At 42.6% G+C, this 27,285-nt stretch overlaps 1 long non-coding RNA gene across 1 annotated transcript; it reads right to left on the minus strand.

Annotated features, from left to right (window-relative positions):
- Positions 1-3,528: 3,528 nt before the first annotated feature.
- On the minus strand, positions 3,529-27,285 carry LOC121445317. The gene is made up of 6 exons (XR_005973911.1): positions 27,139-27,285; positions 26,831-26,882; positions 8,425-8,632; positions 6,399-6,560; positions 6,069-6,168; positions 3,529-4,897 (listed from the first exon to the last, which is right to left on the minus strand). It is a non-coding gene; the product is annotated as an uncharacterized LOC121445317 (long non-coding RNA).

The raw sequence follows: 27,285 nt of genomic DNA on the forward strand, positions 1-27,285 counted from the left end.
GTTGTACTTGAGCTTGTCAGACCTGGGTGCTAGGGCTGCCCCACTCAGGTGTGGGACAGAGCCAGCTCTCCTATGCCCATGCCATCAGGGCCAGGAGGGGTTGGACTACCTCTCCCAAGTGCAGGGGCAGCTCACCAGTTCCCTGTCTTGCTACAGTGTCCAGCAAGGGGCAGAGTCAGCTTTCCCAGGAGCTAGAGAATGGCAGGGCCAGCTTAGCCTCGCCTTTGGATTTCATGGTGCATGGTTCTCATGGCCCCCTGTGGTAACACAGGCCACAGATAGCAACACAGACCCCAGCTGCAGCAGGACCATGGACTCACATAGCCCTCAGCTGCAGCCCTGACACAGATGTCACCATGACACTTGGTAGCTGGGCAGCCCACTCAGATCTGTATGGCCTACCTGCAGCATGGTCTGCAGATAGCATCATGCCCTCAGGTGGTGGCCTGTACCCCAGGCACTTGCGGGGACTTCAGTCACAACTGGAGCCACCCAGGACGTCAACGCAGACCCTGGTTTTTGCAGGCCCACAGACCCAGACCTGTCCCCCAGGTGCAGCTGAGACCCAGATATCATCATGCCCTTCTTTAGCAAGCTCAGGTCGCGCAGACCCGCATGGAATCAGAGGCAGCAGGGCCCTCAGGCACCAACATGACTGGAGATGGCAACCCAGACCTGTGTATCCGTGCTACCTTTGGGAGCAACATGAGCCGTGGGCATTCACACGACCGTGGACCCAGACATTGCCGTCTCCAACAGCTCGTTCCCAGGTCATTTTAACCTGCTGCAGCGTGGCTCTTGGACACCCACATGATCTCAGGAGGGGAGACAGACCTGTTCATCCATTTTAAATTGCTGTGCACACACTGAAAACAGCAAGGAGTCTAATGCACTCTATGCTCAAATATCAAGTGTGCCTTAACCATTTCCAAGCCGCATACACTGAATTTTCTCCTCATCCACATTCTCCCCCCTCCTCCTGGTCTCCTTATTCTGCCCTATCAATCGCCTCTTGTTTATATGCAGATCATATATTATGCATGAGAAATGTGTTTGCTTTAGTGACTCATTTTTACGTTGTTTGGTTCTTTTGTAGTTGGTAGGATTATCTGTGTATTCATTAATTTTCTGCCTGCTGGATATGTAGCAAATATCTTTCATCCATTCCAAATGCTGTCTCTTCACTCCGGCAGTGCACTTGCTTTTGCTGTGGAGAAAGCTGTTAATTACTCATAACCCTATCCACCAAATACGTAGAACATTTCCTGAGCTATTGAACCTTTTAAGAAAGTTCTTGGCTGTACCCTCTGTTGTGGAATTTTCCCTCTACCTTCCTATGACATGTTCAGAATTTCAGGTCTCTTATTAAGTTCTTTGATCCCTTTAGAACTGATTTTTCTTCAGGATAAATGATAGGAATCCAGTTGTAGTCTTCTACATGTGTCTGTCTGGTTTCTCCAGAACTATACGTCAACAGGATGCCTGCCTGTTGTCTAATGTATGTTTGAGCATCTTTGTCACAATGGTCACAGCAGCCACATGTGTTCTCTCACACAGTTGTACATTTCTGTGTTTAAATAGGAGTTACTGTCTGTAGAAGTCAGGGAGCAAGAGTCGCTCTTGAGGGAAGGGCCAGTAAAATGCTTGTGACATGGAAGTGCCATTGGGGGAATACAAGGACTAGAAAGGCTTAAACAGGGACGGTGTCAGGGGCAATGGGGTTGAGAAAAGGGTCAACCGAAACTTAGGACAGAGGCAACAGCCATGCAGAAACTTCTTAAATTTAGAAGGTAACTAAAGCTTTGTTTTCTTTTTGTCATTATAATTCCACCTTTCCTCCCTTTCTTTTCCTCCTTCTAAAGATGCACATATACCCCTCCTTGTTCTCTTTCAAATTTATGGCCTCTTTTTTCATGAACTGGTTTCATGCATATGTGTATGTTGATGTATATACATATCTACTTCTAAATATAGCCCCTCAGTGTTTATCATGTTACTTGTATGTATGCTTCCAGGACTGATCATTTGGTATGGGACAAACAACTGCTATGCTCTTCTCTGGAGAAGACTGTTTCTTCAGCTCTCAGTATTCCTTAGCTGCCTCATTGTTCTTTGTATAGGGCTGAGGCCTAGCAGGCTTCCCCTGTCCATTTGGGCATGTCTGTTTTTGTCCTTGTTCAGCTTATGTTTGGGCAGTCACACTGCTGGCACATTATGGGTAACTCATGGCATTACTAGGAGACAGAGCCTCAAAGCTTGTTCCCTGATCCTCTAGTTCCCAGAATCTTTCTGCCTCCTATTCTAAAAATCTTTCCAGAGCCTTAGGTGCAGTTGTTTTGCAGATGTATCCATTGGGACAGGCTCCACAACTCTGCAGCTTGATGGGTTGTTGTTTTCTGTAGCAGTCTCTGTCTGTTGCAAAGAGAAAAAAAATGATGAGAGAGGACTCTACTTATCTGTGAATACAAGGAGTTAAGAGCATAGTTAGGGATTATGATGGTTTAGTAGAGTGGTGGTTGTGGGTTCCCCTCCAAGATCCATGACTTCACTAGCCCTGGGTAGCTGGCTAGGTTTTCAGTACCAGCCGTGGTTTCTCTCCTATTAAGCAGGCCTTAAGTCCAATTAGAGAGCTAAAATTTTTAAATGGTGATACCCTAAACGAACGAATAATGCTGCTCACAACAATCATAGATTTTGAAACAAAAATCTCAACGCCAGTTGTGGGTTATTTCCTTCTGAGTTGTTGGCTAGAGGCTCCCAAACAATGGAGGGTACTGCCATTGTTAGGTCAGCCGCCAGAACTAGATGGGAAAACTACATTACTGAAGGAAGCTAGCGCTAAGCTGGAAGCTTCCACTCTGTTGGCTGGTGTGCACAGTGCTGGAAGGCCCCATGCAGGTTGTGGGGAAAAGCCATCAATGCCCTTACCCAACTCTGGATCCTATCCATGGGAAGAATTACATATGTGGAGCCGCAGGTCTGCAATGCTGTGATAAAATACCACGACCAAGAGCGACCTGGGAGGAGGAAATCGTTTCCTTCTTCTTAGCTTGTAGTCCACCATCCATGGAAGTCAAGGCAGGAACCTGGAGGCAGGAACTGAAACAGAGAACATGGAGGAGTGCTGCTCACCGATGTGCTTGCTCGTCATGGCCTGCCCAGCCTGCTTTACTGTTTTCACCTTTTAATGTCTTCTTAAGTTAATTGTTATTAGTTTCCTTTTTTCTTTTATATTTGAGATAATAGAACTCCAACATTTTTGTATTCACTTTCCTCCTTCCAAACCTTCCTGTATAGCCCTCTTTGCTCTCTTTAAAATTCATGGTCTGCTTTTTGTTAACTGTTATTTTACACACACACACACACACACATGCACGCACGCACGCACGCACGCACTCACGTACGTCAACTGTACAAGGAGCCAACTATATCCAAGCATGTATGCTAGTAAACATCTCTCAACATCCTCAGCAGGCCCACCATCATTGGCTACTGATTCTGGTCACCCAAACTGCATCTCACCACCTCTCTGAAACAGAGCAGTCTTCCTCTGAGCACTCTGACCGATCTTGCATCTCCTCATTGACTGCTGCCACTGCAAAACATGCTGTCTTCTGGACATGACGTGGTGACCAGAGTCATGAACTGACATAAGCTGTGTGTACCTGCAGAAGATCAAGTCAGCCCACACCCAGAGAGGGGTGCTCTTCTGGATTCTCTCCTTAAAGAAGAAACGCTATTGACAGCCAACAGCTGCGGGGAGAAGGAGAACCGTTGCTTTTTGAGGGTTTTTACTGCTAGGTTTCCTTTAGGGAGCAATAACTGGGCTGAGAGGGTTACAAAAAAGAAGACATGAAGTTAAGAGGGGGCGTGCTGGGGGCTGGGGGAACATGACAGAAGTTGGAGAAGGAAACTGAGGATCACACATAATTATCTTTCATTGTAGCTATGTATAAAATTCCCACCAATTGTATACAGATCTATAAATAGACACACACACATAATAGAACATAAAATTCCTGGATGCCAAGGAACTGTCTGTTTGGTGCCATGTTACTCTAGGGTGGAACACACCAAAGGGAATCAAGAAGTCCAGGGGAAGGAGGAGCATTTTTTGACTTTCGTTTGGTAATATCAAAAGGGGTTTCTGTTTGACATCACTGCATACCTGTTGTTAGAAATTTTTCTTAATTACAGCAGCAAAATAAGTCAAATAGAAATGTATGCCAATGAATTTTCTAGTGAGTATCTTTAAGAATAACCTAAGATTGCTCTCAGAAAGTATCTTCTAATATGTTTTAGATTACTGTATCTCTATTGCTTCCAATCTGTCCCACTGGAAGGCCAGACATTACCTCCTTCTTCATTCTTGCTGGTACTGCAACAAAAAAGCAGAATCACCTGGAAGAGAGAGCTGAAAGCAGACAGAAAGCCACACTCCGCTGTCTCCACTCATTGCAGCAATAATGTGGCACTTTCAACTGCCCAAAATTAGTTCAGCAAACCCTATTTTCTGGACAGCTGCTCCCCCATAGTGACCTGACCCCGGTTCCACACATGGGATGAGGAAGGATGCACAGCTCAACAAAGGTAAGCACTGACCTCAACCTTTTCACTGTCATGTGCTGCTCAATGGGCTATTTTGTACTAGACCGAAGACATGTCCTTACTCACCTCAAAAACACGAACATACCCCACTCTAGCGCAATGACTCCATGTCCACATCACGAGATCCATGTAGACAAAGGGCAGAAACAGTAAGCAGCCAGCGCAGAGCATACCTGCTTTCTGTAGGCACTATCTCCGTTAGATATTCCGAGTCTTGCAGAGACCGATGCTCATACCTTTCCTGATGCCAACATGCTCTCAAGAGACAGTCAAGATGCACACTTCAACCCTGGGAAAATGGGAAAATGCAACAGGATCCTGTCCAAAGTCAGTCAGTATCTCTTAAGTACTTGTCAGGATCTTTGGCATATGCAGACATTTCAGCAAACCTCTATGCCGCTGCCAGTGCCTTTTCCTAAGTCACAGGGATTTGGCACAGAAGTGTTCCATTGGCACAAGAGGATACCAATGAAGAAAACAGGTGAACAACCACACAACTATTTCCACATCACTAAGCAAAGAGTAAGGCAGCAAGAAATTGAGAATGGGGGGAAAGTATGGATGCACAGAGAAAAGGAAAGGAAGGGAGGGAGGTGGGAAAGATGGACAGAAAAGAGGCAGTTTAATAATTGAAATTGTTTAAGATATATTGTTCTGAATTCTGTTTCATTTTTCCTTACTTCCTTTTATGTAAAGTTCACACACAAGCAAAACTTTGTATGTTTATAGACATCAATAACTACACAAGTTCTAAATCTATAGGCATACAAAGGACTATTTGACTCTATGTGGCCGCTAAGGCAGACCACAAAGTGATGCGAGAGATAGGGTCATGAGATGAGCTTCATCTCTATCATGCTTTTTCTTTCTTTTTGGTTTTTTTTAAGCAAGTTTTAAAAATCTAATATAATTACATCATTTCCTCCTCCTCTCTCCAGCCCCTCTCATGTCTGTCCCTAACTCTCTCTCAAATTCATGGCCCTTTTTCTTTATTATTCTTTCATATACATAAATATATATTTACATATGTACATGTATGTGTACATACATAAATATATAAATAAATCTTCTGAGTCTATGTAATGTTACTTGTATATATATGATTTTCAGGGTTGACCCCTTGTGGATAAGAGATTGGGAGGTTCAGTCCTGGGGAGACTAATTCTCCCTTTTTTAGCATTCTCAGGTGCCTGCAGTTCTTTGTCTAGGGGTACGGTCCCATGACATTTCCCCCTTTAAAGTAAGCATGCCTATTGGTGTAGTCATTATTCGGGTTCATTTGGGCAGCCATATTTTTGCTGGTATCATGGTTGTAACTTCCCTGTCACTTCTAGTAGACACGATCTCACAGCAAACTTACCTGTCCTCAGACTCTTGAAATTTCCGTGCCCTCTCTGATGTTCCATGAACTTTAGAGTTGGGGGTTTTAGGTAGATGGATCAGTTCAGGTTGGCACCTACCATCACTTGTTCTCTGCACTGTGACCACTGGGGTTTTCTGGATTGTCTCTGTCTTTTGTAAAGGGAAGCGTCTTTGATGAGGGGTGAGAGCTACACATATCTGTGGGTATAAGGACAAATATTCAGAATGCAGTTAGGTTAATTACTGTTACCAGATATGGCACCAGTAGGTTCTACTTGAAGATCCATGAGCTCATTAGCAACAGGAAGTTGGTTGAGTTTCCAGTACCAGGCATGATTTCCCACTGTTTACCGGAGCCATAAGTCCAATTAGACAGCCGCTGGCTGCCACCAAAATATAACTGTCACTATTATATTTCTAGATCTTACCAATGCTGCTCATGCTTTGGTCATAGGCCTCACAGACTAGTAGGACAGTTGACGGCTTCCCTCTTCCAGCAGCTTGTACAGCGCCTTCCATTACTGGGAAAGCTAGTCCTCAGGGAAGAGGCTTTCAGGTCAGCTTCAGCTCAAATCCTCTAAGTCCTGTGTCTGAAGAGCAAAGAGTCGTCAACACTAGGAATTTACTTCATGGGGGCAAAGACAATAGCAATAGCCTATATTGTTTTGGGAGTGTCTTGGACTCCCCTGAACAACAACAGGAAAGGAGATTTCTCAGACTTTGTACTGGGGGTGGGGATTTTTGGTCTATGGTTCTTCGAGGAAGCATTAGTGAAAAGTTTCTGACCCCGGTAAGTCTCTCTCTGCTAATGCAATAATCTGAATCAGACCAAATCAAACTGAATTAGAAAAGACCAAGGTTTAACGGATACCAATACTCCAAGATGGATTTCCATTCTCCTAGAGAGGAGCTGGGGAAGGAAGACTAGAAAACCACGTGTTTGCTCTCTGAGGGGCAGTTTAAATACCCTGTGGGAGTGGTCTTGAGCATCTCTGGGGAGGGGGTCATCATTTGGCAGGCTGTCTTGGAGGTGGAGTCTGGGCTAAGGCAACTCCCAAGGGAGGAGGCTTGGGATGAAACTTCCACCCAGACATTCCAGACTCTTTGGATATATGGATGCCAGGGGCTAGGGTGAGGCTTCCACCCGAACATCCCAGACTCTTTGGGTATAGGGATAATCTGCCAGGGACTGGAATGAGGCTTTAACCCAAACAATTAGTACCCCAAGTGATATAACTTCACTGAAATTATTCACATATATAGATACATATACCAGCTACAGATGAAGACAGAGGTCCTACAGATGAAGCCCCAGATACACTGCCCACTAGAATTTGGCCACAGCACCCTGGACCACCCCTCACTTGGACTGACTGTAATGATCTATTCTGTCTCTTTAAGAGACAAGCCACGCCCACTCCCTCCCCTGTTTGTTGAAACAGGCTGATCTTCATCAGCTTCTAGCCTGAGTTCCTTCTCTCTTTCCAGTCTCCCTCTCAAAGAGGCAGCTTCTGCCTCTTCCCACTTTTCCCCTTCCCCTTCTTTCTCTCCCCTCTTTCTTCTCTCTCTCCCCTCTCCCCTTCTCCCTCTTCCCTTCCATAATCCCCAAATAAATATCCAACCTCACTCTGCATGGTATGCCTATCCATGTCTCTGTCGCCCGCCACCGTGTGTCTCCCTGCCCAGGACCAGTCACAGCTCAGGGACCTGCAGCTGTCCCTGCCTGGGACTGGCTGCTCCCAGGGCCCACTGCCTGCTGCCACATGGCCTGCTGCCACTGCTTGGGGATCTGCAGCATTTTTAATTTTTCCATTACACTGACCCCCCCTAGATTCCACTTCCTCTGAGCAGAAAGTAAGTAGAACAGTCAATACCCACTCCTCCAACAGCAGGCAGTATCAATCTCTGAGGGGGTGGTATGTCTTACTCATTGTTCTATTGCTATCCAGGGCCACCATGACCAGGGCAACTCTTAGAAGGGAAGACATTTAGTTGGGAGCTCCTTTATAGTTTGAGAGGTTTAGTCCAAAGTCACCATAGTAGGGAGCAAGACACCATACAGACAAGCACTGGAGCAGTACCTGAGAGCAATATCCTTATCTGTAGGCAGAAAGAGGAACACTGGGCCTGGCATGGGCCTTTGAAACCTCAACACCCACCCCCAGTGATACACTTCTTCCAACAAGGCCACACTTCCTAATCCTTATAATCCTTTTGAATAGTTGCCACTCCCTGGTGATTAAGCTTTCAAATATGAGCTTATGGGGACCATACTTATTCAAACCACAGGGTATTAAGCATAGTTAGAGGGACAAGAAAAACAAAAGTAGGCTCTGTGAGAGGGCTACTTTTTGTTCCCAGAGGACTCCATGAGGAGAAATCACTAGAAAGTCGGGGAGGGGGACAGGTATCTATACAGGACCAATAGGGGAAAGAAGAGGAACTGTAAAGTACCCAAGTCAGCCTCTGTTTAATAGACTTCCAGCTTTAGACTTCTCCCATCTTGACAGGATAAAGCTGTGTCTTCTGTCTTCCTAGTCATTCAATTCTTTGTTCGTGTCAGGGAGCAAATTCATCAATCCCCTAGACAGCTGTCACATCTCCATTACAACAAAGATGCCAGAAACACCCTGGACAAAGACGGCCTCTTCAACAAATGGTGCTGGAAAAACATGCAGAAGAATGAGATTAGACTCGTATCTATCACCCTGGTCAAAAAAAAAAAGTTCCTAGTGAATCAAAGAACTCAGTATGAAACCTGAAATGCTGAAACATATAGAAGAAAGTTGGGGCATATCCTACAAGAGCTAGGTGCAGGAAATGACTTTCTGAAAAGGACTCCCTTTGCCCAGAAATGAAGGCCCAAAACTGACAAGTGGCACCTCATAAAACTAAAGAGATTCTGTACAGTTATGAAAATAACCAATTGGTTGGAGAAGAAACTCAGCTAAACATCTGACCGAGGATTAATACCCCAAATACATAAAGAATCTAAAGAGTTACCAAAACAAATGAGCAATTAAAATAGACTATGAATCTGAACAGAATTCTCACAATGAATGAATATGGCTTAAAATGTTCACAATCTTAGTAACTAGGGGAATTCAAATTATAGCTCTGATTTCATCTTACCCCAGTCAGAATAGTTAGAATCAACAAAACAACCAACAACAAATACCTGTGAGGAATTTAAGAAAAGGGAACCCTCATTCACTGTTGGGGGGATTCAAAACTGGTAAAGCCACTCTGGAAACAATTTTAAGAATTCTCACAAGTCTAAAAATAAGTCTAACATATTATAAAACTACAGCACCCCTTGGCATATGTCCAAAAACCTCAACATCCTGGCCCATGAATGCTTGCTCAGCCTTGTTCACTGTTGCTCTATACACAATAGCTAGGGTAATGATTTGAATAGGTATGCCCCCATAGACTCATGTCTTTGAATACTTGGCCCAAAGGGAGTGGCATTAGGAGGTGTGGCCTTGTTGGAGGAAGTGTCTCACTGTGGAGCTTGGACTTGAAGTCTCATATGCTCAAGCTATGCCCAGTGTGGGACACAGTTGATTCTGCTGCCTATGGATCAAGATCTAGAACTCTCAGTTCCTTCTCCAGCACCATGTCTGCTTGTACACCATCACAAAGATAATGGTCTAAACCTCTGAAACTATAAGCCAGCCCCGATTAAATGTTTTCCTTTATTAGAGTTGCTGTGGTTATTGTATCTATTCACAGCAATAGAAACCCTAACTAAGACAGGTAGGAAATCCTAAATGTCTGTAACTGATGAATGAATAATGAAAATGTAGACACTATATGTAATGAAAAATTAAATCGTGAAATTTGCAGCAAATGGAACTATAAAATAATATATTGAGAGGAGTAACTCAGACCAGAAAGACGCACACTGCGTGTTCTCTGTTATCTGTGATTCCTAGATCCAAATCTTCAGATGTGACTATGTAACCTTGAATAATTGCAGTAACCAGGAATTTTAAGAAGCACATGTGGTGGCGGATGATCCCTAGAGAGGGAAATAGCAGGACATGAGTGCTATGAAGAGGGAAATTGGAAAAACAAGGAGCGGAGTTTTCACTGGGAAAGGAGGAGGAAAAACAATGCAGAAGAAGAGGGCACAAACAACATCAAATATTTGGAAAATTAATAGTGAATCATATTATGCTGTATTTACCTAAAATTCCATAAAATACATTTATGTAGACATATATATATATATAATGGTTTCAATTGGTACAAAAACTAACACTAATCACCCTGGAGAAACTATGGTGAAGGGACTATTTCTCAACATAATATGTTATTCATCATAAAGCTAAATGGATGAAAGTTGGACTAAGTTCAACTGAAATCAGAACAAAACAAGGGTATCCATGCTCCCCACTCAAATTCTACATAGTACTTAAAGTACTAGCTAGAGCATTAAGACAAATGAAGGAATTGAAAAGAAGTCCAAGTATCACTATTTGCATATAATTTTTCTGCAACTAAAAGACCCTAAAGATTCTCCTAGATCTGACAAACACTTTCAGCAAGGTGGCAGGCCACAAAAATTAACATACACAAATCAATGCCCTTGCTATATACCAAAGGCAAACATACCTTCACAATATCCTTAACTTATATAAATAAAATACCTAACCAATTGTGCCTGTTTAAATAAGAAATGTCCTCCATAGGCTCTGAGTTTTGAATACTTGGTCCCCAGTTGGTGACACTGTTCAGGGAGGTTGAAGTATGGCCTTGTTGGAGAAAGTATGTTACTGTGGTAAAGCTTTGAGAGCTTAAAGTTTTGGCCTGCTTCCAAATTGCTCTCTGCCTCTTGCTTATCTCTAGGATGTGAGCTTCCTGCTCCAGCTGCCATGCATGATGCTGCTATACCTCCCTGCCATGATGGATTCTTTATCCCTGTGGAACCATAAACCCAAAATAAATTCTTTCTTCCATAAGTTACTTTAGGGAGTAGTATTTAATCACAGCAACAGAAAAATAACTAATACATCAAGGAAATGAAAGATCTATAAAATGAAAACTTTAAAACAATGAAGAAATTTAAAAAGACACCAGAAGATGGAGAGACCTCCATGAATATGGATTGATTAATACGGTTAATATTGTAAAACAAAAAATTGGCCATCCTACCAAAAGCAATCTACAAATTCATTGTAATCGCCACCAAAATTTCAGAGGAATTGTTCATGGATATTGAAAATGCAATCTGAATTTCATATGGAAGTACAAATGACCTTGAGTAGCACAAATAATCCTGAGCAATACACACACTACTGGAGGTATAACCATGCCTGATTTCAAAGATTTCAGAGCCACAGTAAAGAAAACAATATTGTACTTGACACATAAACAGGCAAACTGAAGACCAGATGAAAGAACATATACCTATAGCCACCTGATTTTTTTGATTTGTTTATTAACTGAATGTTTTCATTTATTTTGCATCCTGACTACAGTTTCCCCTCCCCCTCCCTCCATTCCTTCCCTCCATCTCTCCTTTAACTCCTTCCCTCCATCACCTCTGTTCAGAAAAGGACAGACCTCCCATTAGTACCAACAAAGCATGGCATATCAAGTTCAGGTAGGACTTTAAGCTCCTCCCTTTGTATTAAGGCTAAGCAAGACAACCCAGCAATAGAAACAGGTCCCGTATCCACTGCCAGGAGTCCCACAAGTAGACCAAGCCGCACAACCGAAACACACATGCAGAAGGCCTAGTCCAGCCCCATGCAGGCTCCCTAGCCCAGCCACCTGATTTTTGACAAATGTCAAAACTAGACATTGGAGAAAAGACAACATCTTTACCAAATGGTGTTGTGAAAATTGGGTATCTAAATGTAGCTAAAATTTGCTTCTTATCTGTCAGCGTGTGTAAAAATCAACTCCAAATGGATCAAAGATATTAACGTGACCCCTGAGCCCCGAGACTCTGAAACTTCTGGGAGCACACACACTTCAGGATAGGCTCAGACAAGGACTCTCACAAAACAGAAGCAACAACCAACAAGTTGGACTTCATCAACTTAAAAGGTGTCTATACTGCAAGATAAACTTTCAATTAACTGGGGTCATACAGAATCCGAGGACAGAGGCATGAGTCTTCAAAAGTACGTGTTACAGAGAGTTAGTATCTAAGGTACATAAAGAACTCAGAATATTAAACACCAAGAAAGCAAACTCAATTTTAAAATTGGCTATGGAACTGAACAGAACACTATCTAAAGAACAAACACAAATAGTTGAGAATATTTTTTAAAGTATTTAATACACTTAGCCATCAGGGAAATGCAAGTTAAAATTACATTTAGATTTAATCTATCCTATTCAGAAATGGCTAAGAAAACAAGTGACAACACAGGTTGGTGAGGATGTGAGAAAAGTTGAGCCCTCACTAACTAGTGTGCAAACTGATATAAGCAAAGGAAAATAGTTGAACTGGAGTTGCCCTGCAGAAATGATAATGTTTCTCCCAGAAGCCAGAGGTTGCCAAATAAAATCCCGCAGTCCCAGGCATGAAATCCCTGCCCTCAAGCTATTTGTCTGGATTGTTCCAGATATCTGTCAAACAATACAGGTTGCTGCCATTGCTCTTGGTTGCCCACTAGAACTTAGTGGTAAGAGCCTAAGTGCTGAAGACTGTGGATTCGGAGCCTAATAGCTGAAAAGCCACAGGATTCCGAGTAATCAAGTTGGTACTGAGTGGGAAGCTTCCCCCTACTGGCTAGCTTTCATACTAATGAAAGATACTGCACAGGCTTCTGGGAAAGAGAAGCTGTTAACAGCCCTACCCAGCTGTGAACCCTGAAAGCTATAATAATGACCAGCCTGTCAAGGCAGAGGTACAGTGTGGTAACTTAATGTAAGGCATCAAGGAATTAAATTACTGGTGACAAGTACAAACAACACCAAACTGAAAGGAAGTTGAACTGCGGCATTTATATTATCTCTGTGAAGGAAAGAACATCTCCCTTTGAATGTTTGTCATTTTATTCTAAGAAAAGTCAATATTGCTACAAAATCACTAGTGGATTTCTTGGCATTTACATGGCACTGAAAGGTACTTCATAATTATATAAAGAATCACTATAGTAATCAAATAAGTTAGACACAAAGATATTACTTTTCTAGAGGTATACATCAAAGTGTAAGTGTGGCAGCATTGTGTTCAGGGTCATTTCAAAAAGCATCGCAAATACCTACTATTCTTCTTTTCTCTCGTTTTCAAACATGCCAGAGGCTGTGCACTTCAGAGAACTGCTGTACATATGTGTCTGGCCTGGCACAAGATGTATAGCCTCTGTTTCGATTGGCGGATGCTAATAGAACCACAATGCTTTGCAAGGCCTGACTTCTCTCTGTGTGAGTGTACCCACTCCAGAGTTCCCACGCGATTCTCCCTCATCGGGTCTATGACCACACTGGATGCCTCCTTGCCCCCATCTCCATAACTCCAGGTTTAGGGATCTGAATCTGTCTCCCTTTCAATCTGCCAAGGGAGGAGGCCACCTCCTGTCCCCTCAGAAGGTACTGGCCAGTCTCTCAGTAGTGGCTGACCCATGTTCAAGTGCTGTTCATCTACTCTTCTATAATAGACGACGCCTGAACTAAAGTAAGTAAGTGAATAACGGCCAATGACTGTGTTTCAAAAGGCAGATAAGCAGGGCATGGCGGTACATGCATTTATTCCCAGAACTAAGAATTCAAGGCCTGGACTGTAAAATGAATTTCAGGCCATCCAGGGCTACATAGTGCAACCATATATTTTTAAAAATAAAACAGGAAAAGTATCTCGTGTTACCAACCTCATTTTTTTTAAAAAAAAAAAAAGCTGAAATCACTATGCAATATGAATTTCACTGTGTTTAACATGCACTTTTGTTTTTAAATTATTTGCAACTTTTCTATCCTAAAGCCATAATAAATGGTGTGAACTAAAATGCTCAGGGGAAAATCCACATCTACTTTAAACACTCTACAAAGCTAAGGACAGTTGGAATGTTGCAGGACCAAAGCCAAATTATCTTGGGCTACCACAACTCCTAAACAGAGTTCCACCCAATAGATGTGATTCAACATCCTTGTGACCAGTAGGTAAATCCCAAAGCTAAGAACAGTACCCGAGGTCTAGAGTAGAGCTCCCCCACTCCCTCTCCACTCCCTCACTATAACCACTGCCAAGGAAAGAAACCGGTCTCACCTCAAAGTTAAAAAAAAAAAAGTGTGGTTTTTCTGGAGTCAAATATGAGTTGCCATGGCATAGGAACAGAGATTTAGATCTCCCCAAAATACCATGTTCTAATGAGGTAGCAGTTTCATACACTTTATCACTTTATTGTGACAGAAGAAATCCAAAAATCAAGATACTTTTCCAAATACATCAGTGGGCACATCATGCAGGCAGGTTATAGCGAGATTGAGAGACCCCTGCTGTAGGCCTTCGATACCACCTAACAATACTGTCCACCAAACAATACTGCTCACGGAACAATACTGCCCACCGAACAATACTGCTCACCGAACAATACTGCTCACGGAACAATACTGCCCACCGAACAATACTGCTCACCGAACAATACTGCCCACGGAACAATACTGCCCACCGAACAATACTGCCCACCGAACAATACTGCCCACCGAACAATACTGCCCACCGAACAATACTGCCCACCGAACAATACTGCTCACCGAACAATACTGCTCACCGAACAATACTGCTCGCCTAACAATACTGCTCGCCCTTTGGTTGGCTTTATCTGTTTGTCAGGATAGTGGATCTAGGGAGGGGAAAGAAAAGGCCGTTCAGTAGGCTAAAGATCACCCAAGATAAACTGTAATTAGGTCCTGGAATGGCAACATTCCAGCCTCTCCACATCACTGCGGTAGTTGTTTTGTTTCTTTGTTTGTTTGAGACAGGGTTCTCCTGACAGTCCTGGAACTCACTATGTAGACTAGGCTGGCCTCCAACTCAGAGATATGCCCACAATTGCTGGAATTAAGGCGGACACCACTATACCCCACAAGGTTTTAAACAGTCAATAAGCCTTTGCAGACTAGGCTTCTTCAAAGAATTCTCACATCTGGCTATCTGAATGCATTTGAAAAGGGTCCTCAATTAGGATTTCCTTTGTCTGTTACTATAAAATCTCATGAAACCATCACCACATCTTAACATGGGATTTAGGGTAACCCAAATCTATGTTCCGGGGTCAGGGTTACTCATCTCCATAATAAACTCTCTTCTTCCCTTAGAGGTAAGAGTTATGTTTTTGTGGTGATAATGAATAGATATTTCATTGAGTATTACACAATAAATGAATAAACAAAATTTCACACACCTCATAAATATATTCAATATTGATTTCAAAGTATGAAAAATACAGTTCAAGAAAAATAAAACGTACCATTAGGAATGAAAAACTTGTAAGGAAAATTATAAGATACTATGGTCATGGTGACTGGATACCTTATCTGGATTCCAAATTTTATACAGTGATGCTAACTGATGTCTATGAATCAAACAGTATATGGCCTCAATACAAAATCAGATCCTTATATGCCAAGACAACTAATAAAGAGAAAATATGAGTAGTTGGAGTTACCCAAAACCAGATATTGCGTTTTAGTAAAAAGAACCCTGAAAAAAACCCTCATGAAAATCCCATGGAATCTATAGCATTTAAGGGAGAAGAAAAAGAAAGGGGGGGGGGGCAAAAGGAAACAGGTAAAAGGAAAGACAGCAGCACTTCGTCGCATTTTTTTTCAAGCACAAAGGGCGGGGGGAGGGGAGAAGCCAGGCAGCAGGCGGCAGCAAGGAGCAGCACTACCATCTACCGGTGAGAAAGAAAAAAACAGATCCAACCACAGGGAACGAAAATCTAACTTTCCTTCCTTCTTCTACCCACCGCCCAAGTGAGAAAGGATGTGGCAGACAGGAGGCATAAATGAGGGGGTCGGAGGCTACAAGATTTCATGCACTAAGTGCACCGGCCTGGAGAACATGCCCGGAAACGCAGCCTTTAGTCCCGCCCTCGGAGCCATAGCAACAGCAGCAGGCCATGCCAGACACACAGGAAGTACACAAGCCAGTAAGTCACTGGATTGGTGGGCTTTGGATCTGCACAATGATCGCATGTGAGGTCGTGAGCATCAGCCCTCACTTCTGGACCCTAACAACCTACCTCTGAGCCCACGAGAGTGGGCAGGCTGCCACTGCAGTCTTTCCTTTTCAAGGGCCTTCTGCTTATCCATTCTAAAGTCTCCCCACCTGCAACCAGGCCCTGGACAGCACAAGAGACAGTGCTTTTCTGTGCTGTCCAGGAGTGGCCAGTCGCCAGCACGCATCTGAACTGGGCGGGAGGCCTGCTCCTAAGAAAGCATTGCTTATATAAACAAAAGAGGTTGCATCCCCTGGCCAATATGATCTCTAAGCTTTTCTCTGTGTTTAGTGCTCCAGAAAGCAAAGGAAGCTGCGAAGACAAAGGAAATTAGGAAACCGAGTAAAGTTAGCATTCCTTAGGCGTACCAGTCACCCCAACTTAACCTCTAAGCTCCAATCCACAGCACTGACAAGCTACTGCAGCACCCTTTGACTTAAGCAATGATTTGTAAGGAAACGTCAACCTTTTAAAAATCTCATTTGCTGCCTGCAAAATAGCCAGTGGCTCACAGAAGCAACTACAGAAGTGCATCATTGAAAACTTAAGTTTCATAGAAATTTTCGTCCTATTTTGTTAGTTTTAAAAATATGAATATATTTTTACATTGTTTCATCTGTGTATATACACATTTTTCCAAATAGCTCATCATATTTTTTCCTATGTGTAATTCCTACTCGAATGTTAAAAATTGTTTTGTTGCAGGACCCTTTGCTTGCATGTTTGAAGATGCAAAGAAACTCTCCCGATTCCAGGGCTTAAAAATAATCCTACCCATTATACCATCAAGTGACTAAGGGTTGAATATGTACTTCTAAGAACCAAAGCTTACATGCTTCGGGGTGCAGGGAGACACCAGAACAGAGTGAGGGGGAGGCCTTGCATTGTGACCTGACAGTGGCGCTCCAGAATGCTCTGCCGTTGTCTACATTTTAGTGTGGACAGATTGTTCAGATCATCCAGGGCAAGGTGTCATGTCAAAGGGAAAAACGGAGTGACTCAAGTTTAAGGGCTATTCATCTGACGCACAGCAAAGAGGACAGTGAGGCCAGACCACACCAGGGCTGACGCAGGGTGGAAATTTACTTAGGGAAGGAGTATGGCATGCAACTGTCAAGAGTCCCAGCTTTTGAAAGCGGTTAAAGATACTGGGAAGTTTCTGACTGCCAGAATGATCCTGAGAACGTTTCTTTCATCATGTTCCCTAGTGCCAGAGACTGATGCCAAGGCCTCCCCATTCCACGTATAGGCCCGGACGCTGAAACTACGTCCCCAGTCACAAAGTATTCCTCTAAAATCATAGTCTCTTACATGAAATCTTACATATTTAAGCTGAACATAGTGACATGCACCCATAATCCCAGCACATGGGAGGTGATAGCAAAAGGATCATGAGTTCAAATTATCCTCAGCTCTGTGGCCCAGCCGACATTGAACTCCCGGTAAACTAAAGTTGCTGGGAAGAAATAACTTCTGCAAGGCCGAATGGTTTGAATTCATGACTGTGGAGAGCTGAAATGTTATAAACTCACAGCCAAAACTATCTCAGTCCCCTTACATAGCCATCAGTGCCTCCCTTCTGCCTCTGACCTACCATCCTTTCAACTAGTAGGTGGAACCTTTGAGGCAGGAGGATCAAGAGTTCAGACATGTCACACACACACACACACACACACACACACACACACACACACACACACACACAGAGAGAGAGAGAGAGAGACAGAGAGAGCGAGCGAGCGCACGCAGTGGAGCATGATCAAGTACTTGAGTTCTACACCTAATATAAAAAAATCATGCTACACTCCCACCATCAATTTATGTATCTTAATTTTTTTAATTAAAATATAATTATATCATATCTCTCATTCCCTTTCCTCTCATTCCCACTGTCCACTCTGTCTCAAATTCATGACCCCTTTTCCTGTTAAGTGTTTGGGGGTGACTGCCCCTTGGGCTTTTTAGATCTGTAAGGTGTTCACACAAAACACACAGTGCTCACCTCAAAACAAATATGAGATAGTTCTCTCTTAAGCAAAACCTAAGTACTCATGACCTGGGACTATAGTACTCAGTCAGGGCACTCTGAATCCAACACTGTTTTTAGTTACGGAACAAAACAAAGTCATAAATCAGAACATTTCTCAAATACTTTGGCAGAACAGCACATTATGGCAAAGCAGGGGTATTCTGCACTGTCTGTCTCAGCTACTATCAGCTGAAATTCTTAGCTTTTGGGCTGGTGGAAGCTCTGACAGAAACACCTCACGAGGAGGGAATGAGGGGCACTTTACAGGAATCCCTACAGGTGTTTTACAAGGGATTAAGTCACAAAGTCAACGACCTCAGAGAACCAACAGTATTACAAGCACCATTATTGGGCAGTCCAAATGTTGTGTCCATTGTAGCTATTCATTTTAGAAAGGGCTTCTAACCTCTACTTTTGCTGCTTTCAGCAAATGGTACACATATATTACTCTAGGTCAGGGGCATGGAAAAACTGTGTATTTTAACATTATGGCTATACATTAGCTTAGGCTGTAAAAGTTGATTACATGGAAAATGCAAGGCAAGCAAGGTTGGTGGTTACACTCTTTTCTTAAAGGCAGGTTAAACAAACAGGCTGAGTACAGGCAGGATAGCAGTCTTAAGTAACCTCAAAGTATATTATTAACTCGAGCTGTGAGGTCCAGCAAAAGTCCCAGTCTTTTACACGTAAGAGATACTTTACCACCTCTCTCCTCCCTCCCTCTCTCTTCTTCCACCACTCTCTTTCTCTCTCTCCAAAAGTGAGGAAGTGTTTGAATGCTTAAAGATAAACCATCATCTGGTATTCTAGCCAGTTTATGTAACTACTTACTAACTCGCAAATATTTGGAAACTATAGAGGTTGAAGTAAAGATAAAATAACATGTACTACCTCCAAACTGGTTTTATCTCGTACACTTACACAAAGTCCTAGGCAATAAAAATTTCTAAAAACACAAATAGCTCGCTTTAATTCAAATGTAAAATGCTGATAAAACTGCTAATCCATAATAAAGAGCTTTTCAAATAACTACATGAGTTAAATTAGATGCTAAAACAAATTAAGATTTGAGTTTATATCAAAACTAAAGATAAAACAGCTCCCTGCTCATTGAAGATCCAAAATTCCTCCATTTTGTCCTACGCTCCATCTTGTGTCTTGTGTAAGCTATTTTCCATAAAACATTCCAGTCTTCAGAAATGGCTAGGGGTAAAAGTAACAGGGTAGCCATCCAGAAAGTACAAATAACAGCAGAATGTCCCCACCCAAAGGTCAGCTGATAAGAACACTTGATAAGCAACAGGTGAGGTTTGAAAATAAAATTTCTGAGAAGTCCCTAGACATGAGCCAATCAGGAGTGAAACCATCACCACACTCTGCTAATGTAACTTCTCCGGCTTTTACCTTTAAATAATGCCCTCTGGTGGAGCAGGGTACCTCCTCTTGCCACTGCTACGCAGACGAGGTCCCTGCCAGCTTGTATGTGGACACAATAAGCCTTATTCTTGCATTTCGGTGAGTCAGTCTCTCCGGTGGCCTTTTGGGGTCCCCAGGGACTGGGCATAATACTCATCTCTTTCTCTGCCCTTGTTTCTTTGTGTCTTATGTGTCTTACAGTTTTCCTTGAGCAGCTTTTTTCTCCTTTTAACTCCCCTGTTTACATTAAAGTGACGTTTTTGTACAAACAAGTGCTAAAATTCCTTCCAGTCTTAAACCAAAAGTCTCTGGCCTGAGTGGAGGCCCCTAGCTTAGAGGAACTGCTCAGAATGTTAAAGATAACCAAGTGAAGCTATGTGTCTGTGTCCCCACCACAACATTCCTGGAGATTTATGCTGAAATCCATCCTAAAAGTTGGGGGGTGGGGGTCCTTGTCTGTCATGTGTCTGATGGATCCTGTTAAATGTGGGTTCTGGGTTCCTTGGCTTCTGTTGTTCTACCCAGAAACCTACTAAATGTCTGAATGATACTCCCATCAGAAATAGACACTGCCTAGAACTCTGCTCCTGGGTCTATGTAATAGCACATTTGGGGGGGGGGTTAGTTTGGGGGTAACATCATAAAACCTGATTCCCTATGTAACTATCTGGCAGAAATAAAGATATTATAAAGAGACACAATCTGGCTATCAGACTGTTGAACACAGACCCTAAAAATATGAAAATTTCCCCAAAAAATCTCATGCTGGGAGAAGAAAAGGGCACCAGGCAGAGAGGGAACTTGTCTTAGGAAAGAGATTATTTTCACAGTTCTAACAACTTGTCAGACCACCTTATAGGAGGAGACTGAAGCCGCCACAAGTGGCCTTGACCACACACTGGCCAGGACTGCTTGGCTTTCTCTTTAAACCTTGACCTTACTTGGAGGCCCTAAAACTGGATGTGAAGAGGTTTCTGTATTTCTTTGTCCCCCTTTCCAATGTGACTCCATTGAGTAAATTCTCCCTTTTCTGCTTTTCACTTTTAGTTTGACTCTTTTAATTGCCTTGTTGAGGAAGAGTGACCAGATCTGACTTGGTACAAATTGTGACCTCCAAATTCCTTACCACCTGCACATCCTAAGTCACTTTCTTTCCTCCTAGTAAAGCAGCCTGGTGCACAATTAAAAGCCCCTTCACTGTCAGCTAACTAAGGAGAGAAAGGAGAAAGGGGAAAGAAAATGTGGTACATTAACACAGTAGAGTATTACTCAGCCATTAAAAAGAACAACAACAACAGCAAATGTGTAGAACTAGGAAAAATAATCCTGAGTGAAGTATCCCAGACCCAGAAAACAAATATCGACTGTACTCACTTAGATCTGGATATTAGCTGTTAAATCAATGACAACCACGCTACAACATAGAACCTCAGACGGTAAGTATAGAGACATTAAGGGACTAGAGAAACAGACAAGGAAGGGAAATAGACTAGATCATTATGGATAGATGGGGTGGGCTGGAACTGGAGAAGCAAGTGGGGAAAGTAGAAGAAGGGGTTGAGGAAGGGAGTATGAGGAGAGACAGTTAAAATGAAGGAGCATCTAAGGGGTGGTATGGAAACCTAATACAGTAGAAACTTCCATATATATATATATACACATATAGGTGATTTAAATGAAACTGCTAAATCATGGGGGAAGCAGAGCCCTAACTAGCCATTTCTTGTTACCAATGAAGTTTCCAGTACCAGGAATGGATTACATCGAGTTGAGTTGTTGGCCAAAGGGGTCCCAAAGGGAACCCCCAAACCCAGGCTGTTGCTAAGACAATAGGTTGCTCTCCACAAACTGATGACAAGGCCCTGTTACTAAACACAACACCCATACAACTCACTGAACATGGAGAGGTCCAGTTGGTGCCTGCATAGAACTTCCATTCCTATGTTCTAGTGTCTTGGCTATGGGAAGGCACTCTGCAGACTAACAAAAGAGAAACCTAAACACTAAGCTAGCCATAAACCCTCTGATCTACAATAGTGTTCTGCCTGCAAGATATGCTAGGGCAATGGTATCGCAAAGCTTGTGGGAGTAACAAACCAAATTCTGATTAGACTCCATGAGACTGAACCCTTACTACCAATACTACTAGGGTAACCAAGAACCAGAGACTAAATAGCCCAGGGACTAAGGTAAAATCAAATACTACTTGTCTAAAAGAAGGGAGGGGAGGTGGTGACAAAAGGACTCCTAATGACATTCTGCTATACTTATAAATCATTGCCTCATTCAGCCATCATCAGAGAAGCTTCCTCCTGCAGCAGAGAACAAATAGAGTCACGGTCCGACACTATACAGAAAGTGAGAGACCTTACAACACTCAGTCCTAAATAGGGTTCATCCATCAAATCCTTCCCGTCAGGGCTCAGAAAATGATGGTTCATACATCATTATGGGGTTCAGAAGATAACTGAGGAGCGGTGAGATGGCTCGCAGGTAAGGGTGCTTGCAGACAAGCCTGAGGACCCAAAAGGAGTGGAAGAGTCAGAGGAGTTAGACAACCCTGGGAGAAGAAGGCCTTCTAAAGTAACTGGAGCAGAGAAACTCAGAGACTCAAGCAGCACATACAGCTGTGGCCTGCACGAGTTCTGTACCAGAACCTCTGCATATATATTATGGCTTCCAGTTTAGTGTTTTTATAGGATTCCAAAGTGGGCAAATAAGTGGATATGATTTTTATGCCTTCTCGTGGGCTCTTTTCCTTCTGCTTGTTTGTAAGATTCTAAAGTGATAGTTTTTGTTTTATCTTATTATATTTTATGTTATATTTAAGTATTATCTCTTAGAAGCCTGTTCTTTTCTAATCAGATCCAAATGGGTTAGAAACTGGGAAGAACCTGGAGGAATAGAGGGAGGGGAAACTGTAATCAGGATATATTATTTATGTGAGAAAAAAATCTATTTTCAATAAAAGGGAAAACTAAAATAAAAAAAGAAAGCTCTATTCATGTCTTTAGCAAGAACTGAAAGAACCAGATGTTGGAATGAGGTGGGAAACTCATGTTCCAAATGGCCTTTACCATCCTTAAAGCCACGAACAAACCTGGCAGCCATCAGGGTTCTCAGATATAGGCAGTGTTCTCAGACATAGGCTTGTAGACAAAATAAAAGAAAATCAGAGACATGCATTGTCAGAGCCTGTTTGATTTTTTTTTTCCCCATTTAGGATAAAAAAAAATGCCCAGTGTTATTTAACCCTTCGAAACCTTTGTCCTTTCTATACTTCCCTGGAACACTGTTTTTACCCAAATCTAGATTCATCTTGGAGTAATGTGCCATTTATATGTCTGATTGTCTCTGATCCTTACTAATAGAACTTCTAAGTTTCAAACTAAATTCAATTATTCCAGCCTCTTGATGATACAAGAATTTGTTTCCCCTTTATTAACTATTAATAAGAGATATTAGTTTTGACTATAAAACTTTGTTATCAGCACAGATGAATTAACAGGAGGACAAAAAAGAAAAAGACAGTTTGTACGTCATTATGGGATTTAGAAGCTAACTGAGGCCCTACGAGACGGCTAAGCAGGGCGAAGTGCCTGTGGACAAGCCTGATGATTCACGTTTAATCCCCACGCCACACATGACGGAAGCACATGACTGCTACACGCTGTTCTCTGACCTCCACACATGGACTGTGGCATGTACTCACCCATAAATAAATGCAAAATAAGATTTGGAAAAAAGAGCAAAAGGTAAATTATAATCCCTATCACCTGACCCTGCCAGGCTAAATGCCATTTCCACATCCATGATGACTTTTAGAGAACAGTCATTTTTCCTTTTGATTTCATACAAAGGCCTTACCCTGCCAGTATCACAGATAGTGTGCTTAATTGTATGGAATACCAATGCACCCTGTTACGTTTTGTAGGCGGGAATATTATATAAAGCACAAGTCTCTTTACAAAAGGAACACGAGAACTAACCTATGATCCAGCAATACCACTTCTGGGCATGTATTAAAAGAAAGGCAATCAATATTGCAGATGAATGTCTAGTGCCCCCTGTTCACTGTACCACTATCACAGCATCTAGGGATGCATAGATAAATGTTCTGTGTTCTGAAAACAATGACATCTTGAAATTTGCAGGCAAATGGAACTAGAAAAAAGCCATCCTGAGTGAGGTAACCCAGACCCTGAAAGACAAATATATGTACTCACACATAAGTAGATAATAGACATAAAGCAAAAGACAACCAGAGAACCTAGGTAACAAAGAGGACCCTAAGAGAGACATACATGGATCTGTCTAGGAAGGGGAAAAAAGACAAGATCTGAGTAAATTGGGAGCATGAAGGACAGGGGGAGAGGGGTGGGAAGGCAGAGGGTGGAAGGGGGGTGGGGAAAAAGGTATAGCATATTCCTATCCAAACAATTAAAATGAGAAGGATTTACTAAAAAAATAAAACTGTGTTCTGGGTTACCATGATAACCTGTGGATCTCTTTGTAGAAACTCTTGGCTATTTCATATGTGTCCTATACACTACAGCTTTAAAAATATGCATGCGTATTAAGATACATAGGAACACAACATGATGAAAGATATCAAGTACTGATATTGTTCTTAAATGATTTATTTGCAGATGGGAGTATTTACAACAAGCATGAAACCAGCAAGGATTGATGTATGGAGTATGAGAGATGTTACTAGATCAACCCAGGCCAGAGATAATATTGCCCTAGACCAAAAGGACAAGGTGGATTTGGATACGGAAGAATCTAAACACATTCCTAGCACTTTCTATAAAAAGAAATCAATGGAAGGAAATGAGTACAGGAGAATATTTTAGAGAGGACAAGTCACACAGAGCAGGGGCTGCAGCTCTGTGCTTTAAAATAATTTCATTGTACAGGTTTGCTACTTTTAGGCTATGACACAGAAAAACTCATTTAACCACTCTGTCTCATGTCTTCAGACCTGTTGTAGGGTAAAAGGGACAACTGGAGTAGGAAACCAACCAATCACTGAACACCCTGACTCTGAACCCAGAGTCTGAGAAAGAAACACACCCTGTTTTTGAGACCTGGGCCAGGGAGAGAAATATCTTTATCCCTAAACCCAGGACTAAAGGCGTGTGCCCTGGCTCTGAAACTAGTGTCACAGTCCCTAGAATCAGCGTCCGTGAGAGAAATGTGCCCTGCTCCTAAGATTAGAGTCCAAAAGCTAAAAAGAACCAGGGCAAGAAACACAGTTTGACCATGACGGCAGAGCCATCTCTGCCCCAACTGCCCAACTGCACCAACCAATCAAAGGGTAGGAAACCGACCAATCACTGGGCACCCTGACTCTGAACCCAGAGCCAGTGAAAGAAACACACTCTGGATCTGAGACCTGAGCCAGGAAAGAAACATCTTTATCCCTGAGCCCAGAACCAAAGAAACATGCCCTGACTTTGAAACTAGTGTCAAAGAAAGAAACACACTTTGTCCGTAGAATAAGAGTTAGAGACAGAACTATGCCCTGGTCCTAAGAGTCAAAAAGCTAAAAAGGACCAGTGAAAGAAACAGTTTGGCCATAAAGTCTGAGCCATCTCTGCCCTGACCAAACTAAACTTACCAATCCCTGAGCAGGGAAAAACTAACCAATTCCTCTTCTCCCTGGGAAAACTCCTCCCCTAAGAAGCCCTGTATAAGCCTCTCTGCCCCTTCAGTTAAAGGCTACCATTTATCCCTCCCTGGCAGAGGCAGCCACTCTCCTGGACTCCTCCTTCCCAAATAAATTTCTTTCTCCAAAGAGTCTTGGGTGACAACCTTCATTTGCCTGCGCAGACTAGAAGAACCCGGCTGGGATGTCCCTTAGGGGACTGAGCTGAAAAACCTTGCTGAGATGCCCCCTAGGGGGCCTCAGCAAGGTGGAGCAGCACAGAACCTTGCTGGGATACTCCTTAAAGGGGGCTGAGCAAGGCTGGGCAGAAAAAAGTAACAAGTTTTCAAAGGAGTAGGGGCTTCCCCTTTAGCAGAGTGTTAGCAAGAGAAGAAACATCTTGGGCTGGAGAAGGAGAAGAAGCAGATAGCCCTGCTAGGACGCTCCCTTAAGGGAGCAGAGCAGAGCTCAGCTATAGCTGCTCTCCAGGAGAAGAGTAGGATCACTATATATCCTGCTGGGAGAACATTCCCCATTGCACCCCAGCTCCAGGTAGCCTGACTTCCTCTAGGGCTGAGCTGTCCTATTGTGGCTCGAAGTATAACCTGGCTTCCCAATAAGTCAGGATATCTCTCCAACTCTACAACTGTAACATATTCCCCAACACCTGTAACTTGGTATAATATTGCCCAGCTCACTGTGTTATAAAATTTACATGGATTACAATATACTTCAGATAGTCCTGAACTGTATAGTGTGGAAAAATCAAATTGAACATAAGCAATCATGCATGTTGGATGTGCCAAGCTCCTGCCCCTGTGACTTGCCTGCCATGTTAGACTGGAACCCAGAATTGTGAGCTGAGTCACCCTTTCTCTGCCTCAGTTTTTCTCAGGATATTTTCTCACAAAAACAAAAATGAAACTAGGATCTACCTTTTGGGTAGAAATGAGAGACAGAGCCAGATAGAAAATGAAATGAAAGTACTCAGAATATGATGGTCAAAGTATAGAAAAAAGGAATATCCAATTTACATGATCCTGTGTGTGTGTGTGTGTGTGTGTGTGTGTGTGTGTGTGTGTGTGTTTGCTTGTGCACACGTGTGTGTGCAAGATATTTTGGAGGAGATAGTGAGGAACAAGGATTTTCATTTCATCTCTCAATATTAAGAAACATGAAGATGAAAACATTTGGTCTCTAGAGAGATGTTTCATAATGATCGGCCATCAAAGGACCACAGAGGGAAAAAGCTCCCACAGAAATTGAGGAACTTATTGGCTGTGTACCATCAATAGTAGCAGAAAATTATAGAAAATTTTGGAAGTTATGGTGAGAGGGAAGAGATGAAGGAAGGATTGGATCAGAGACAGGAAAGGAAAAAAGTGTAATCCCAACAAACAATAACATCTTGGATAAAAATATCTTATGTATGATTATAAATATATACATTGTCTAAATGTGATTTTTTTCAACATAATTTACTCAATACAAGATTGGTTTATAAGTAAGTGTTCCCAAATGTGACTGGACAAAAAAAAAAAACCAGTAATATGATTCCGAATGATATTCTGCTATACTCACAAATCAGATTGGTTCATAGTTCAGTTTTCATCAGAGAGGCTTCACCCAGCAGCTGAAGGGAGCAAATGCAGAGACCCACAGTCAAACACTAGATAGAGAGAGAGCCCAAATGAGATCTCCATAAGGTCCCTCCCTTGAAGTTCGAGAAACCACAGAAGATGGGGAGGAATAGCGGGTGTCAGAGGGACCAAGGACACCAGGAGAACATGGCCCACAGAAACAACTAAGAAGAGGTCATGGGGAATCACAGAGATCGCAAAGCCTACACAGGTCTGTGCTAGGTCCTCTGAGTACGTTATGGCTGCTACCTTAGTGGTTTTGTGGGAGTGGTGGTGTCTCTGACTCTTCTGTCTGCTCTCAGGATCCTTTTCCTCCTACTGGGTTGCCTTGCCCAGCTTTGATGTGAGAGTTTGTGCCTGGTTTTATCGTATCTTGTTGTGCCACGTTCGGTTGAT

The sequence above is a fragment of the Microtus oregoni genome, unplaced genomic scaffold (assembly GCF_018167655.1).
Source record: "Microtus oregoni isolate MIOR12 unplaced genomic scaffold, Mior012 000173F_ref0000288, whole genome shotgun sequence".
Lineage (NCBI taxonomy): Eukaryota > Metazoa > Chordata > Mammalia > Rodentia > Cricetidae > Microtus > Microtus oregoni.